Source organism: Peromyscus eremicus, unplaced genomic scaffold (assembly GCF_949786415.1).
Source record: "Peromyscus eremicus unplaced genomic scaffold, PerEre_H2_v1 PerEre#2#unplaced_1767, whole genome shotgun sequence".
Taxonomy (NCBI): domain Eukaryota; kingdom Metazoa; phylum Chordata; class Mammalia; order Rodentia; family Cricetidae; genus Peromyscus; species Peromyscus eremicus.
Genome location: NW_026736002.1, coordinates 7747 through 23368, shown reverse-complemented (window position 1 = coordinate 23368; position 15622 = coordinate 7747). Strand labels below are relative to the sequence as shown.

General features: G+C 42.5%; 1 long non-coding RNA gene across 1 annotated transcript in view; it reads left to right on the top strand.

The window, feature by feature from the left end:
• LOC131902082 (uncharacterized) overlaps positions 1-15227 on the top strand; it is a 39827-nt gene extending 24600 nt beyond the window's left edge. The window contains exon 3 of the long non-coding RNA XR_009376993.1: positions 15043-15227. This is a non-coding gene — a long non-coding RNA (uncharacterized LOC131902082). The remainder of the gene's footprint in view (positions 1-15042) is intronic.
• Positions 15228-15622: the final 395 nt, after the last annotated feature.

Below are 15622 nucleotides of genomic sequence, written 5' to 3'. Positions count from 1 at the left end.
ATAAAATACCCATAAATTAAAATTTGGCCACAGGATTGAATAGCTCTCTTAAAATGCCCACCCAGGCCAGCTGGGAGTGTGTGTGATAGTTTACTTTTTACTCTGTAATGTTTGTCTGCCTCAGGAATTGCTTTTCCCTGGGACTGGCCCAGAATTAGGCTCATCAGTTTTCTGACCTGTAGTCTGCCAGGGCTCACGTTGTCACAGGCACCCTCCTATTGCTCAAACTGTAGTCGTTTTCTGTAGGTGCTCATTCTCTTCCATCTCCCCCCACATTCACTGTGTGCTGAGGTCAGCCAAGAGGGTCTGGGCATGGGAGCTGACAAGAACACTCTGCTCCTTCTCTAGTAACATCGCATGGATTCAACGGCCATCTATCTGTCCTCCTTTGATCCTCGGCAAGTGCGAGCCCTTTCTCACTGAGTCGTCCTCCACAGTTTGTTTTTGATATTTAAACAGTTTGGACATCTCTAAAAGTGGAATGACATTGACAGCGAGATAAGGTGCCAATCAATTTATTAAGTGATTTTGTACGAAAATGGCAATGTTAACATGACCCTGGAGCATGGCTAATTCATCCACTGAGAAGCGTGAAGAAAGCCGCTTGCCTGTCCTTGTCTCGCATGAGCGAGGGCCTCCGCAACGAGCCCTTCTCTGCTCTCAAGTGGAACAGGTGACCCCACAGGCAAGATAGGGCTTTCTGTGTTTCAAAAGTTTGATCAGTAGACATCAAGAGTACTTCTTACTTCTAGATTTCTCTGTTTCATTGAATTACGGATACTAGGTAGATCATGAGGACGTTTTGGTCTTCTAAGATGACCTGCCAATGTTTTATATGTCATCAAGCCTCCTGAGTTTATGAAATTTTCAGTAAATAATTTTCAAAGAGAGAAAGATTTATAGAAAAGGTAAGTTTGCTTATTCATTTCAGTCCAGAGCATTCAGGCATAGCTGGTGATAAACGTAGCCAGAGAATGCACACAGGATTCGGTATTTTGAAGCAAAATATACAACATCCATAGAAATATGAGCTAAGGTTACCTTTATCCCTTATTCTATGTGAATGCCAAACAACTTCAAAATGAAATAACAAAGAATTAATATGACCTTTCAATAACCTTGTTCAGGGTAAAATATCTAACTCTTGCAATGAATTCTCCTGGCTGTCTCACAAGACCAATTTTACATAAAGTAGACTCAATCATTCGCATGTCAGCCAGACACAACAAAAAGAGCCAATGACAGTTCAGCTAGAGTACCACTGTGGTGGCTCATTTCATGTCAACTCCACGGAGCTCAGAGGTGTTCAGGTAATATTGCTGAGAGTGTGTGTGTGTGCGTGTGCGTGTGCGTGTGTGTGTGTGTGTGTGTGTGTGTGTGTGTGTGTGTGTGTGTTGGGAGGAAGTATTCCAAAAGAACACTGGCAGTGAAACCAGTAGGCTCCTCAGAAAGGAGGAATCATTCAATCCACTGAAGGCTGATAGATCACAAAGGGACATGAGGAGCAGCTTTGTTTCTGCTCACTCGAGGACGTCTGTCTTCTCCTGTCACTGTGTGTGCTTCTGATTCTTTAGTTTGACCTTTAGGTCCAAGATGGGACATACACCATTAGCTCCTCATCTTCTTGAATCTTCGTGTATGATTTGGAAGACTACTATCAGCTTCCCTGAACGTCCAGCTTGCCAATGAATAGATCCTGGCATTTTCCAGACTCTGTAATTGCATGAACCAATCTTACTGAACAAATGCCTTTATTTGTAAATAAATGTAAAAAATGCCTCTGTGTGTGTATGGATTGGCGGGTGTGTGTGTGTGTGTGTGTGTGTGTGTGTGTGTGTGTGTGTGTGTGTTCTTTTTCTCTGGAGAATCCTGACTAATAGCCACATTTAAGGGATAAATGAGAAAGAAAAATGACTAAACACAAGGGATGAGCAGAGAAATAGTTGGAGAATATTATGTAATAAAAGTAAATTGATATAGGAACTACAAGATGGCAGGGCCCAAGAAATGAGAAAAATAATTCAATTATTATTGACTACTATGTCCAGAGAATATGGATTATTCTGTTTCTCAGGGATAAAGGTTTTTCAGGCCTGAAACATCCCATTACCATTTTCAGATGGCACATGACTTTCTCTAATGGGTTAAATTGGGTCCTACCAAAAAGATCTGCTATACCCCCAACTCCTGTACCTCAGAATATGACCTTAGTTTGAAATAAGGCTTTTAGAGGCAGTTAAGTTAAAGTGAGGTCATTAAGGTGAGCCCTAATTGAATGTGACTAGTGTCTTTAAAATGTAGGGACATTTGAATACAGAGACAGGCACACACACAAGTAAGACTGGATGAAGACACATGGGGAGAAGTCAAGAGAGAGGGAAGTGATGCTCCAACAAGCCACAGCACGACAAAGGCGGCCAGCCAGCTCCGGAGGAGGTTAGTGTTGCCGCTTAAAGCTGTCAGAGGAGAAAGCCCTTCCCTCTCAGCTCTCAGCCTACAGAACTATGAGACAAGGAGCCGCCACTTTCTCTAGCCACCCAGCTCTTAACACTTTGCTTCAGCAGCCAGAGGAAACAAGTAAGTTCTGTCAGACTAGGCAGCAATGGTATCTACTAGCTTTGACCCCCAGGTGGGAGAATTCATGAACCAGAACAAAGGAAATGTTTGGGTGGAGCTGCTGGTGGTTTGATCCTGGTGGCGAGCGGCACCTTTCTTGCAGAGTGCTTACAGAATACCCTCTGCCTCCTCTTAAATTCAACAGTCCCCCATCCCTGACTTGTCCTCCTAGTAGTGAGTGGGCTAGGAACAGGGGGATCAGAGGTTGTGGGTACCATGGTGAGCAAGGGGAGAAGCATCAAGGGCTTGGGGCTTGGATCAGGAAGTTGGAATTGTCCGTTCTCGTCCCACCCAATCCTGGCCTCCAGAAAAGCATACTTGGCCCTTCCTGGTAGTCCTTGTGCTAGACGCTTAAGGATATGGCTGTAAATGGGACAAAGAAACTCTACCATGGAGGTTACGTTCTGGCCTGATCTCACACTATCTCATACAAATACATCTTTCCTGAACAAGCCAATCAAGACAGCTTAATCCTGCTTACACTCAAACTTTGAAAGAGTTGGATCCCATTCATGATCTGGAATTATTCAAACAACCTTTCAGTGAGTATTTTTCTTCTGTAGACATTGAAATCCAAATAGGTTGATTTCTAGTCTTTCAAAGCCTGACCTGAAAAGATAAACTACCAAACCTCCCCAAGTGTATATGCACGTATGAGAAAGAGAGAGAGAGAGAGAGAGACAGAGAGACAGAGACAGAGAGACAGAAAGAGGGGAAGGTACTGGGAGGGAAAATGGGAATATTAATATAAATTATGCTGCTAGCACTGATGTGTGCAGGCGGCATTTCCATTGTCTCATCTCTATGACAGTGCCCTCCTCTGGAAGCTGTTAGGCTAAGAGCTACTGTCGGCTGTGCCCCACAAAGGTGATGGCAAATTGATGAGCCTGTAAAGAGATTTAGAGGCAAATAGGGAAATGCATTGTTAATGCTATTAAATATTACTTAGCCCACACAAGCTGCGTGTTCAACAGTTTAAACTTTAATTGCTAGCTGATGCAGAAACAAGCCTGGATGTATGTAAATCCTATTGAAAGCTAATATCATTCTGGCTGTTCAGATGGATTAGCAGCCACTACAATTAGCAGTGTGTGCAGCTAATGATATTAGGGTAGAATCCATCATACAGCAACCTGAGCCTTAAATCTGCAGGGAAGTTAAGGCTCTTCTCCTCACAGAAGCCCCATACTGGGGAATCCTGCCAATTAATACACAACAGTCCTGGATGTGAGCCAAGAAGGTTATAGGAAGAAGAGGGCTCAGTGCACCATCACCTTGAATTGTTCCTCTCACCCTTTGCGGTAACTCCAATGAAGTGCACTCCGGCTGACACCACCTCCTTCCCACTGTCCATGGAATGACGCTGCAGTCCAGCACAGAGGCAGAAGGGTCCACCTGCAGCTCTGGAGCTGCGATCTCACTCTGAATGCTGTGGTTGTGGCAGAAGGAGAAAAAGCGTGGCTTTTGCTCAGATGCGGCACCATCGGAGTAGGCTGCGGTACAGCGTACATACCAAAATGCTCGTGATTCCTAAGAGGCCTCAGTGACAAGAAATCTCATTTGAAACATCATTGGTTTATAGCAGTCTACAGAAGCTGTCATACTCAGAGTAAAACGTCTGAACTGACTATAAAAATAAGCATTGATGTTGTCATGGGAGTTGCTGAGTAGATGATGCCCACAGTGCATTGGAGAGGACATAGTGAAGCATGGTTCTGTTCCTCAGATTGGAGAATAGCTGTCTGTTGCTAACAGATTTCCACTCCACTCTGAGAAACTTGAAAACTAACCTTTGTCAGTGAAACTTCCACTGTGCGAAAGGCTGCAGCTTTGCTTATCTAAAGGTAAAAGGTGGTATAATTCTAATATGCGGTCTGCGTCACAGTTAAGCTAAATGACTCTTTACAAATAATTTTAGTGAACCTAATTTTTACAATAACTGTTTCATAATGAAATCTAAATATACCTAGGTTTTAAAAATACATATTAATATTAATATATGAGACTCCTTATTTTAAATAGATGGGTATTTTGTCAGTTAAGACACATATGTATATACACACATATGTATATACATATATATATCCAAAAGTGTGAATTATTACTAAGTAGTAAAGACTTCACTTTCTAATTCTGCATATTCAATAATTGATAGTTTGTTCATTTAGAAGTTAGTGTGTATCATACTGTTTGGGATGATGTTAGTGTATCAGATGTATATATAATTACAATGTAGGGAAAACATTTTACATGCCTTGCTGCATGCTTGTTGGTGAAATGGTAGAATCGGATACATCACACACATGTTCCATACAAGGAACTTGTGCTACATGAACACAATGTGTAAATACTTCAGGAAATAACCCATAGCTGGGAGCTCACAGGCCCCAGAGGTCAATCTAGGACTATGATTCTGCTAAAAAGGACCTAATATCAAACTGGCCTATAGATTCCTATTTTTCTACCTGTAGATTTTTCTATCTCAGACATCATCAGAAAAGTTTCTTTGCATAGTAGATGTTGCCAAACACAGAAACTCACAACTGGTCAAAGTGTGCAGAGCAAGTGTGAGTGGAGTGATCAGCCATGAGTGGGACATGTAAATGACACTCCTCACGTAAGGTCAGCGACTGTCATGGAAAGGGGGGGGTGGAGACACTGCAAGAGCCAGAGGAGGCCAATGTCCTGTGGACATGACAGGACCACTGCAGTCATGAACACCAGCAGCTGTGGTCCCCTGCACATGGTTGAAGCCAGTCAACACTCCAGCATGGCGGGGGAAGGGGTTCATGAGCCCCATCTCTAACTGATGATCGATCCATGGGCAGTTGATGGTTTGGGGGGAGGAGAGTCAATCTCTTTAAGGCTGTGGCTTCTGGCAGTTAGCTATGCTCAAGTGCACAGCCCCATACTCGGGAATATATGGACAGCACAGATGAAGTTGGTGGATTAAGAAAAAGAAGACAGGAAAGTGGGTGGGTGGAGAGGTGGGGTAGGGATGGATCTGGGAGGAGTTGGGGGTGAATGTGATTAAAATACATGGTATAACATTCTCAAATAATTAATGAAAGTGTATATATATACAAGTATATATATGTAAATATACATGTAAATATATATATTTGGAATTCGGAAAACAAAGCTTGGAATGTTGTTTTTGTTTCCCATCATTTAGAAGAAACTTTGGGCAGCATTGCTAATCTTGTTCTGTCCTTCGGGGATCTCGTATTCACAGGGACAGCAGGCCTAGGTGAATATCTGTTGGTTTGGACTGGAGACAATCTGCCATCCTAACAATGCTTTCCAGTTACGCTGAGAAAGCTGTGCTCAACAGAAGGTCAAACATGCCCACTCTAGTGCAAACTTTTATCCTGTTGTGAGTACTTCTCAATTGTTTGTATGAGATGACTTGGGTGTATTCTTGAGCTAAAGAAAATAGATGGCACGTTTTCACTAATAAGGTCTGTTTCACAATAAATTTTAGTCAAAATTTACTTCTGGCTGGTTCTTCTCCAGTCTGCATTGTGATCACAAGCATGTTTTTTCACTTCTTCCAAAGTGTGTGATATCCTAATATATGCATCTCAGGCTAGAGGGGTAATTGAATGACAAGTATTGTGTATATGCAGAATCATACAGCAATAAAATAAGGCTAACATTCATTAATGCTTGCATTCAGCATTCAGTGGGGGCATACTAACTACAAGATAGTCTGGTATGCTTCCTTGGTCTTTTGCTTTTCCTGAGGAAGGTAAAGGGCCGGGAAGATAGCTTAGTCAGTAAAATGCTTCCTGCACAAACATGAGGACCTTTCAATCGCCAACTCCCATGTTCCACTGGGTGTTGTGGTGCATGCTTGTTATGCCAGCACTGGGGTAGCCGGGAGAGGAGGATTGCTGGAGCTTGTTGGCTAGGCAGTCTAGCCTAGTAAATAAGCTCCAGAGTCAGTAAGACATCCTGTCTCACTTAGGTAGAGAGTGGTTGAGAAGAATTCCCAGTGTCCATCTCTAACTTCCACATACACACGTACACATGTGTACCTGCATACATATGCTTGCACACACACACACACACACACACACACACACACACACACACACACCAATTGCTTAGTGAGGATAGGACAAGATAAGCCTAGTCAACATAAAATTATTCATAGACAATGTATTGATAAATTGTGTTTACAATCTGTATCCTAGATTGTAGGGGATCCAAGTCTAAAAATTTAGGCTGCATTAAAAATGAACTTTTTAATGGTAGGAACCATAGCAGAGCTGTATCAATTAACAAAGGCACTTGCAATTTTGTGGGGTTCCTTTTCTAGTAAATTTCCAGGATTACATACATTTTTAAATACATATATTGAGTTATCTCCAAATGTTCAGAGTCAGGTCTTAGAACAGCTAATTAGGTAACTCCGACCTTCACCATGAGCTGTCTGGCCCAGGTGCTGCATTTCCTACTTTTGGGGTCGTCTAGTGTCAGTAAACATCAACAGCCTCCTGTTTCTTTCTAGGGGACTCTCAGGATTATAGGCTCGAGTATATCTTCATAACTAGTATGTTTCATCAATCAGTTCATTTTCATAACTATAAATTATTTGGCTCAGAAATTCTGAGTGGTAAAATAGTCAGAAAATAGACCCATTACATTTACTCTCATTTTACTGTCAAAAAACCTAAAATGTGAAATATCTGGATTCCTGCCATTGCCTAGGTGGGCTTTGCAGTGTCAACAGAGGGAGAGCAGAGTGCTTATTTCAACTTGCCATAGTGTCCATCTAGCAGCTGCTGTGGGATGTCCTTCTGTACTCTGTGAATGTGTGCTGCTCTCATTGTTAATAATAAAGCTGATTGGCTGTATCCAGGCAGGAAGTATGGGCGGGACAACCAAACTAAGAAAGAGAAGAGAGCGGCAGAGTTGGGCAGACACTAGCCAGCTGCTGAGGAAGCAAGACATATAAAAAAAAAAATGAGATAACAAGCCACCAACAACGTGACTAAACTTGGACAAGAATTATAGGTTAATTTAAGTGTAAGAGCTAGCTAGTAATAAGCCTAAGCTATCAGCCAAACATTTATAATTAATATAAGCCTTTGAGTGATTATTTGGAAGCAGATGCAGGACTGGGCAGGACAGAAACACCTCCATTTACAAGCAGTTAAGTACACAGAGATAGATGGTTGTTTAAAAAATAAAAGTAATCACTGTCCACTGAAGTAAGGTCACATTTATTGCATGTTTGGGAGGATTGTTCAAGACATAAACATTTACTACAGTTATTTTCAAGTGGAGCCCCTACATCCCACTTCTAACGTACCCAGGACTCTATCTTCTTCTAAGCTTGCTTCTCTTCCTTTGTTCTCCAACTTGACATCATGTGCCATTTGTCACATGCTCTGAAGATCGCACATTCCCTTTTGACTCCTTTCCTTACCTGTTATGCTAAAAGTCAACAAAGCCAAACCACCAATGCCCTGATATTTCTTTTACTGCCAATCCTGAATCCTGTTTCCCCTCCTGTCACCCCTCGAATGTGCTCATCATTACATCTCTCCTGGGCTATTGGACACAGACTTTCTCAAGGACCCCTTGTCTCTATACTCCCTTCACCTTTCATACTACTCAAAGAATTCCCTTCCCCAAATGCACAGTTGCTTTTGAAAGAGTGAGTGTCATTACTTTCTAATTGGAAATCAAAAACCTAAAAAACAAACAAAAACTTTGGGCTCATGGTCTCCTGTTGTCACTATATGTGAGCTAAGCTGTAGTTAGCTTGGACTACTCTGATTCTATTGAGAATTTTCATACTTTCACGTCACTAGACGCATGCCACTCTATCCACTTTCCCTTGGTAAATATTTTTCCTCACTTAGATCACTAATGCCTCCTCTCAAAGCTTTCTCTAATTCCTTAAGTATTCATTGAGCATCCCTAAGAAGAACTTTAGACCCCAAATGCCCAATTTCAGATTCCCTATATTTTCTCCTTCAAAAATATTTGGAAATGGCCAACTATGTCCCAAAGGCCATACTGGGCTAGGAACACAAAGCAAGATAAATGAGGCAAATTTCATGGAAATTTCATTTTATTGAAGAAAATAAACAATAGCTTAAAAAACAGGTTTATTTCAAATACAGGAGCAGAATAACATGTGTGAGTAATCAGGAAGATAAAGTTTTGAGTTAAAGGGTGGGACCTTTGGGAAACAAAAGGCAGAAGGACTGTAAGAGCCAGAGGTGGTTGATAACTTCAAGGAAGTTCGATTTCTGGGTACAACAGGCAGCTGTACATGTGAACTCACCGTGATTGTAACAGTGTGCATAAGACCTGGGCAAGTTCAAACCAGGCAAAATGCCATCACAGGACAGGGCGGGATGGCTGTGAAATCTACCACTACCTGAAGAGCTGCTGTCATTTCATAGTCTCTGGGAGATGGAGAGTCCATTTTCTTTAGTGAGGTGACCCATGGTACGTCGACCACACCTCAGGGCATGCCCCACTTCCAAGAGTAGCTGAGTACAAAAACTAAATTCAGTGGAAGAGGAGGAGGAGGGAGAAGGAGGAGGAGGAGGGAAAGAAAAGGAAGAGGGCGGAGGAGGTGGAGGAGGGAGATGGAGGCTGGAGAGATGGCTCCATGGTTAAGTGCATCGGCCGCCTTCCAGAAAATCCAGGTTCAATTCCCAGCACCCACATGAGGGCTCATAACTGTTTGCAACTCTGATTGCAAGAGATCCAGTGCCCACTTCTGGCCTCTCTAGGTACTACACAAATGAGTGGTGTGTAGACAGACCTGTGGGCAAAATTCCATTACACACATTTTGTAAATAAAATAAACCTGTAAATAAAGTAAATCTTTAAAAAAAATTTAAAGAAAGAAAAACCAAAGCTGAGTGAATTTTCCAACTTTTTTTTATTTTATAATTAGGATTTCAGCTCAAATATTACTTTCTAAGAGATATTATTTGTCCATTAACAATGAACATCAAAGTGTCCTTCATAGCTCTGATTCCTCACATATATTACTCTGTTCCAGGAAAAGGACAGAGAGGGAGGATCTATAAGGAGTTGGGGAAGGGAGTGAATATGATCAAAATATGTTGCATGAAATTCTCAAAAAAGTAATAAAATGTTTTTTAAAATGTCTGTCAAAATAAATTTTGTTTTGTTGGGGGTTTGTTTGCAGCTATTGGTGTAACACATTTTAAAGTAAATAGATGACCCTTCATTATTTAAACCCCCGAGCTTATTTTAGGGAACATTTCAGGAGCCTTTACACCTAAACAAACTGGCTTCCTCTATTGCACCATAATAAGTAAATCCCTATTTCTGTGTCCTGAAACAGAAATTATTTATCTCTCAGGAAAAACACGGGGATGAATGACCCAAGTTGGTCTTATCTGGATAGGTTTTTTTTTTTAACTCTTGGGTTTCTCTCACCCCTTTCTTCTGTGAGAATGACAGAGGTTCAAAAACAAGCTGTACCATGTGAAAGGCTTTCATAACTCTACTTACAGCACATCTGTTACCATGTCATGGGCCAGAGTACGTCCCATGGCTGATCACAGGTGCTCTGACTTAGCTGTGTAGTAGACTATGTGCTATATGTAGATGCATAGCTATAGAGTGTGAATGTATGATGTATACATTGTATGTGAAAACATATAATTACACATAATAATCTGCGTAAATAATCATTGCCTTCTAGTCTGAGTACGTCACTCTTTTTGACCTCTGTATACATTTGCACTTTCAACCTCTGCTTCACAGATTTTAAGAGGCATCTCTAGTCTTTCTGGATGGGCACTGTTCTGGGAGTGGAGCCATCATAGAAGGAACAGTCAGTGATCTTCTCGACAGTTCTTCAGACAAAAGGAAAACCTAGAAGGAATATATTCCAATTCACACCCAGAGAAGGAAGCAGTGCCTCTCCCCCACTTACTGCAGGCTTTTAGGCATGGGGGCATAAAATATGGCTGCAGCATTCTTTTAAATCCTTTTAAGCAGCAGTCATCCTCCTCTGCCCCCTCCTTGGTACTATTAAGCCCTTCACAGGTATCCATCGTCGTCGGGAAGTAGGAAGAACTGCACTTTAAAAGGATTTTAAATAATGTCTCCAAGAAATATAGCAGCAGATTGTTCGGTGTAGATTGCCAGCCAAGAGTGTGCTTAGAGGGGAGGGTTCTCTTTTAAAAGGTCTTTAAATAATGTAAGTGTGTTTCTTGGCAACGTTTCTCAGAAGCATTTAAAGAACAGCCATCTCTGCCACACCTATCCACCAGCAAGGCATACCTGCCAAAAGATTGGAAGAGGCACAGGACAGATGGCATCCCCACACCCTTGACATCCTCACAGCACGAAGGTGACCTCTGTGCCTGAAATACAGAGTGCACTACAGACTTTCTTAGTAAACGTAGACTCCCTCCTGAGAGTCGAGGTCAAACACCTCTAAGAACATTTGCAGGTTTACTCGGTGACATTTACAGGGAAATGAACTTGCTATGCTTTCTAGAAGCGTCCTAAGAAAGGAGTAAATGCTTTAGTTTTTCTTTTCCTTCTCATAAGATTCAGCTTCGAGTTTGAAAGTCAACAGAGTCCCAGCATAGGCCCCAGGCTCCAAAAAGCCAGCCCATGCACCAAGGACAGGTCCTGGCTCCACTGCCTGGATGCCTCCCAAACAGTTCAAGCCAATCAACTGTCCCACTCATCCAGAGGGCCTGGGGACACTTTGCTCAGCCTTGGTGTAGGGAGGAGGAGACTGGACCTGCCTCGGCTGAGTCTACCAAGCTGGCCTAACTCCCCAGGAGAGACCTTGCCTTGGAAGAGGTGGGAATGGGGGGGGGGTGCATTGGGGAGGAGAGCTGGGGGTGGGAGGAGGGAGGATGGGGGAATCCATGGCTGATATGTGAAATTAAGTTAATTATAAAATAAAAATATTTTTAAAAAAGAAAATCACGCCTGCTTGGTCTTCCTCTGACTACTTCCTCTCCAACTTCATTCTCTGTGTTCATTCATGTGTATGGGTTAATAGAGAAGAGGTGAGCATGGCGTAGGGCTTATGGGCTTTGCCTCTGGAATGGGAGGATGTGGCTTCCCGAAACTGGTGACTTTATGAAATATAAGTACCCCACTGAGTATCACTCCTATCTGACATGCAGGCTTTAAACATGTCTATTTCTGGTGTGGTCACTAGGATAAAATGGAATCAAAGTATATAAAATACTCAACTCCATGCATACTGGACTCTAAATGTTAATCACATGACCTCAGAGAACTGTGACCATGGATACTGTGATTATGTGAGTATGGCTTTCTTATTGAGACTATAGGAGGCACCTGCTTTAATTTATCTGGTTTGGTGAATTCAAGTATTAAGTCTGATGCATAACTGCTTCCTGTTTTAAAGACAGCTGTTTGCAGTCTACCTGAAATCCACGGGAGCTTTTCTCTTGAGAAGGAAGAATGAACAACCAATCCACATTCAGTGTGAGCTAGGCATAGTGGTGCATGCTTATAGTTCCAGCACTTAGAAGATAGAGACAAAAAGATCAAGAGTTCAAAGCTAAACTCTGTGACATAGGGAGTTCAAAACCAACCTGGGCAACATAAGCCCATGTTTCAAAATAAATAAATAAATAAATCTGTGTGAATTTAGTGGACTGTGGAGTTGGCTGTCTATCATTGTGGAAGACACTCAAAACCATAGATTTATTAGAGGAAAGGGTGTATTTTGAATCATAGTTTCAGATAGTTTGGCCCTGGATTGATTGCTCAATGATCTTTCAGTTAATAGTTTTAGAGAAACAAGGCACAATATGCCAAGGAACATGTGACAGATCAAAGCTGCTCACCTAGCAGGAGCCAGGAACCAAAGAGAAGAGAAAGAGGGGACAGGGCTCCAACATCCTCCTTAAGAGTTTCTTCCCAATGACATTTTTGCCTCAAACAAGAAAATAAATTATAGGAAGACCAATGGTAGATACACTAATGAGGTTGATTTAATCTTCCTATGACATATGCATAGGTCAAGATCTTCATCATACAGTTTAAATACACATAACACAAACAAAGACATATGCAGTTTCCCTTCATGGTCTAGAAGAGTTTCAGAAATGAGAAACATCTTTATTTATTAGATTTTGCATATGTTATGCACTTATAAAATTGCACAATGTTAGGACTGGGATCAAAGACAGCCCTGAAGGATACGGAACTGCCAGGTGATTGGAAACAATGCAGCTCCAATGATGTGAGAGAAAATGATGTTCCTCTAGTGTCCAAACACTGGAGCAGGTCTTGTGTCATTGACCACAATGACAGAAAATCAAAGTGAACCCCATTAAGGGGAAAAGCCATCTATTTTCGTTAGCTCAGCAGGCACTGGACGCTCTCTCTTTCTAGTGTGAAAAGGATGGAGGGGCACTTGGAAAGATAGAGGTCTCCATTCAAATGACTGGGTTTGCACCTCCTGGAAAGGATGGATCTCTTTTAAATATGAGAGATTGATTTTGAAAACAGTCCTCTTGGCTATGCTAGTTCCTCTCCTACCTTCCATGACAAGAGGACATGCTTGGGTGAGGACCTTTGCAGTAAGCTGAGATGAACCAAAACGCAGGGACCATTTTTTAACAGCAAAAAAGCTGGCCAGCCTTATATTTTCTAATGCTTGAATTCTGATCCATTAAACAGTGATACCATAATAGGGGGAATTGGAGATGATCAGAGAAATTGAGACTACAGAGAAATGAGAAATGCATTCAAGAGTGTCTTAAAACACTTTGTCATCATTCAGAAAGGAGATGCAGACAGAGCAGCTTTCACTCTTGCCCCAGGTGATGCCCCGGGTTCCCTGGTCTGAAATTACCTAATGGTATAAACTGACTTGCTGGACTTCACCAAATGAGGTGAAGGTCTAAAACAGGAACCAGGTAACTCAGGCTCCTCAAACGTGTGAGCTGCAACCCAGGCTCCCCAAATGTGTGAGCTGCAGCCCAGGCTCCCCTGTAGATGTAACCAACCGTCTTATTAAATAAGAAACACAGAACCAATGCAAAGACAAAAGCCAAGAGATCAGAGCTAAGAGCCTTACCTGCCTGCTGCAGCTAGCCTCTTCAGCCAAGAGACCTCTCCGAAAGAGACCTACTTCCTGTCTGTTTGTCTTTATATAGACTTTCTGTTCTGCCTTCTCATTGGTTGTAAAACCATGACTGCCTCGTTACTGCCTGTCTGTACAGACCTCCAGGTCTTCTATGGTTGGTATTGAGAGTAAAGGCGTGTGTCTCCAATGCTGTCTGTATCCTTGAACACACAGAGATCTACCTAGCTCTGCCTACCAAGTGCTGGGATTAAAGGCGTGCACCAGCAACACCCAGCTTTTGCTATGGCTCTAATAGCTCTGACCCCCAGGCAACTTTATTTATTAACATACAATTAAAATCACATTTCAGTACAAATAAAATACTACCATACTCCCCAAATGTGTGAGCTGCAACTATGTTGTGCAACACAAGTCTACAGAGAACTTTCAAAATGTGTTCATTTCTGTTTCATGTCAAATCTGCATCTGATTTTCCTGAACCATGCTCAGAAATGTTAACTGTTAGGAAGGCATGCCCCATACAACATTTATCTGCCCATTTGGACTGGACTTTGGATCTGAGTATAAATATGCTATGAAGTCAACTGCTACTGCGGTGTAAAGCAAAGATGAACATTGATCTACTTAAATAAGACAAGGGGCAGCCTGTGACCATCAGATCTCATAGCCAGGCTTCACCAAGTACCACACGAAAAGGAGGAGAGGTGGGATATCCTTGAAGTGAACTGTTGCTGACTTTAGGGCACTTGGGTAGGTATTAGGAATGGGATGGATAGTGGGTCTAGAGATTAATTTCAGAGGCTCTTCTCCAACTCAAGAATGGGAAGATCCAAGCCATCTTAGCAGCCCTGATCACATGATGAGATGAGGGGATCAGAGAAGGTGTGTACCCATGTTATGGAATAATTTTTTTTTTTTATTTGAAATAGAGTCAAAACCACTGACTGACTCATTGAAATCCTGGCGCGTTTCTGTCCTTGGCACTGATGTTCTAAACAGAGATAGGAAATTTGAAGGGCAGCAAATCTGTGCCCCCCACCCCCCACCCACACTGGACAGGCTGCACGGCGAACCTCATTCAGCCTGGTGGTTGTGTTGGTTCCAAATCATGCGAGGTGGGTTGGCCGGCAGCTTAAAATGTCCCCATGGCGTCTGGATAATTAACTCGGCAGCTTGAGCTATTCCAAATGTTGTTCTCTTGTCGGAGAGAAAGGATAAATACATTGGGTGTGAGTGATGGCCAGCGAGGGGAAGCCGAAATGTTTGCTCAGCCTCAGTTTTCTGCGAGCTGAACAGCTTTCCAAAGCCACTTTTTTTCTCCTCTCCAGATGTTCCCGAGGAAGATGCAAATGAGCATATTTTAATGTTGCAAAACTGTCAGATGTTGTCCGAGGAAGCTAACAGAATGCCATCACACCCAAGAGGTTCATCTCTGACGGGGAATGCCCACTGCCGTCAGTTTGGTTGCCAGATAGTTCATGCCTGAGTATCTTCTTAAATTCCTTTTCCATAAATACCAGCTCAAAGGTGTCTTCCCATTGCACGTATGCGGAGCTTTTCCTTCATGATGTGACCTCTGTGCTTTACCCCAGAGCAGAGCATCTAAGCTGCTGAACATCCCTGCCTGAACAGGACCTGGTGAAGCACCCCTATCACCCCCTCCCCTTTTTCCTTCTGAATGGACTCTGCCTTCTTTTCAGGCCACATGATGTTTAAGATGTTAATTCTATGTACTGCTAACAGTACAGCAGATGAAAGTGGAGAGGTTTGCTGGCCATGGCGCCCTGAGAGAAAGGAGGGCACTGCAGATCTGTGCCCGACCTTGACATAGTCTTGCCATCAGAGCATCTGTCCTGATCTGGGCCTCCGAAACTGAACCCTGAGCACATGAGGATAAACCCTTAGGAC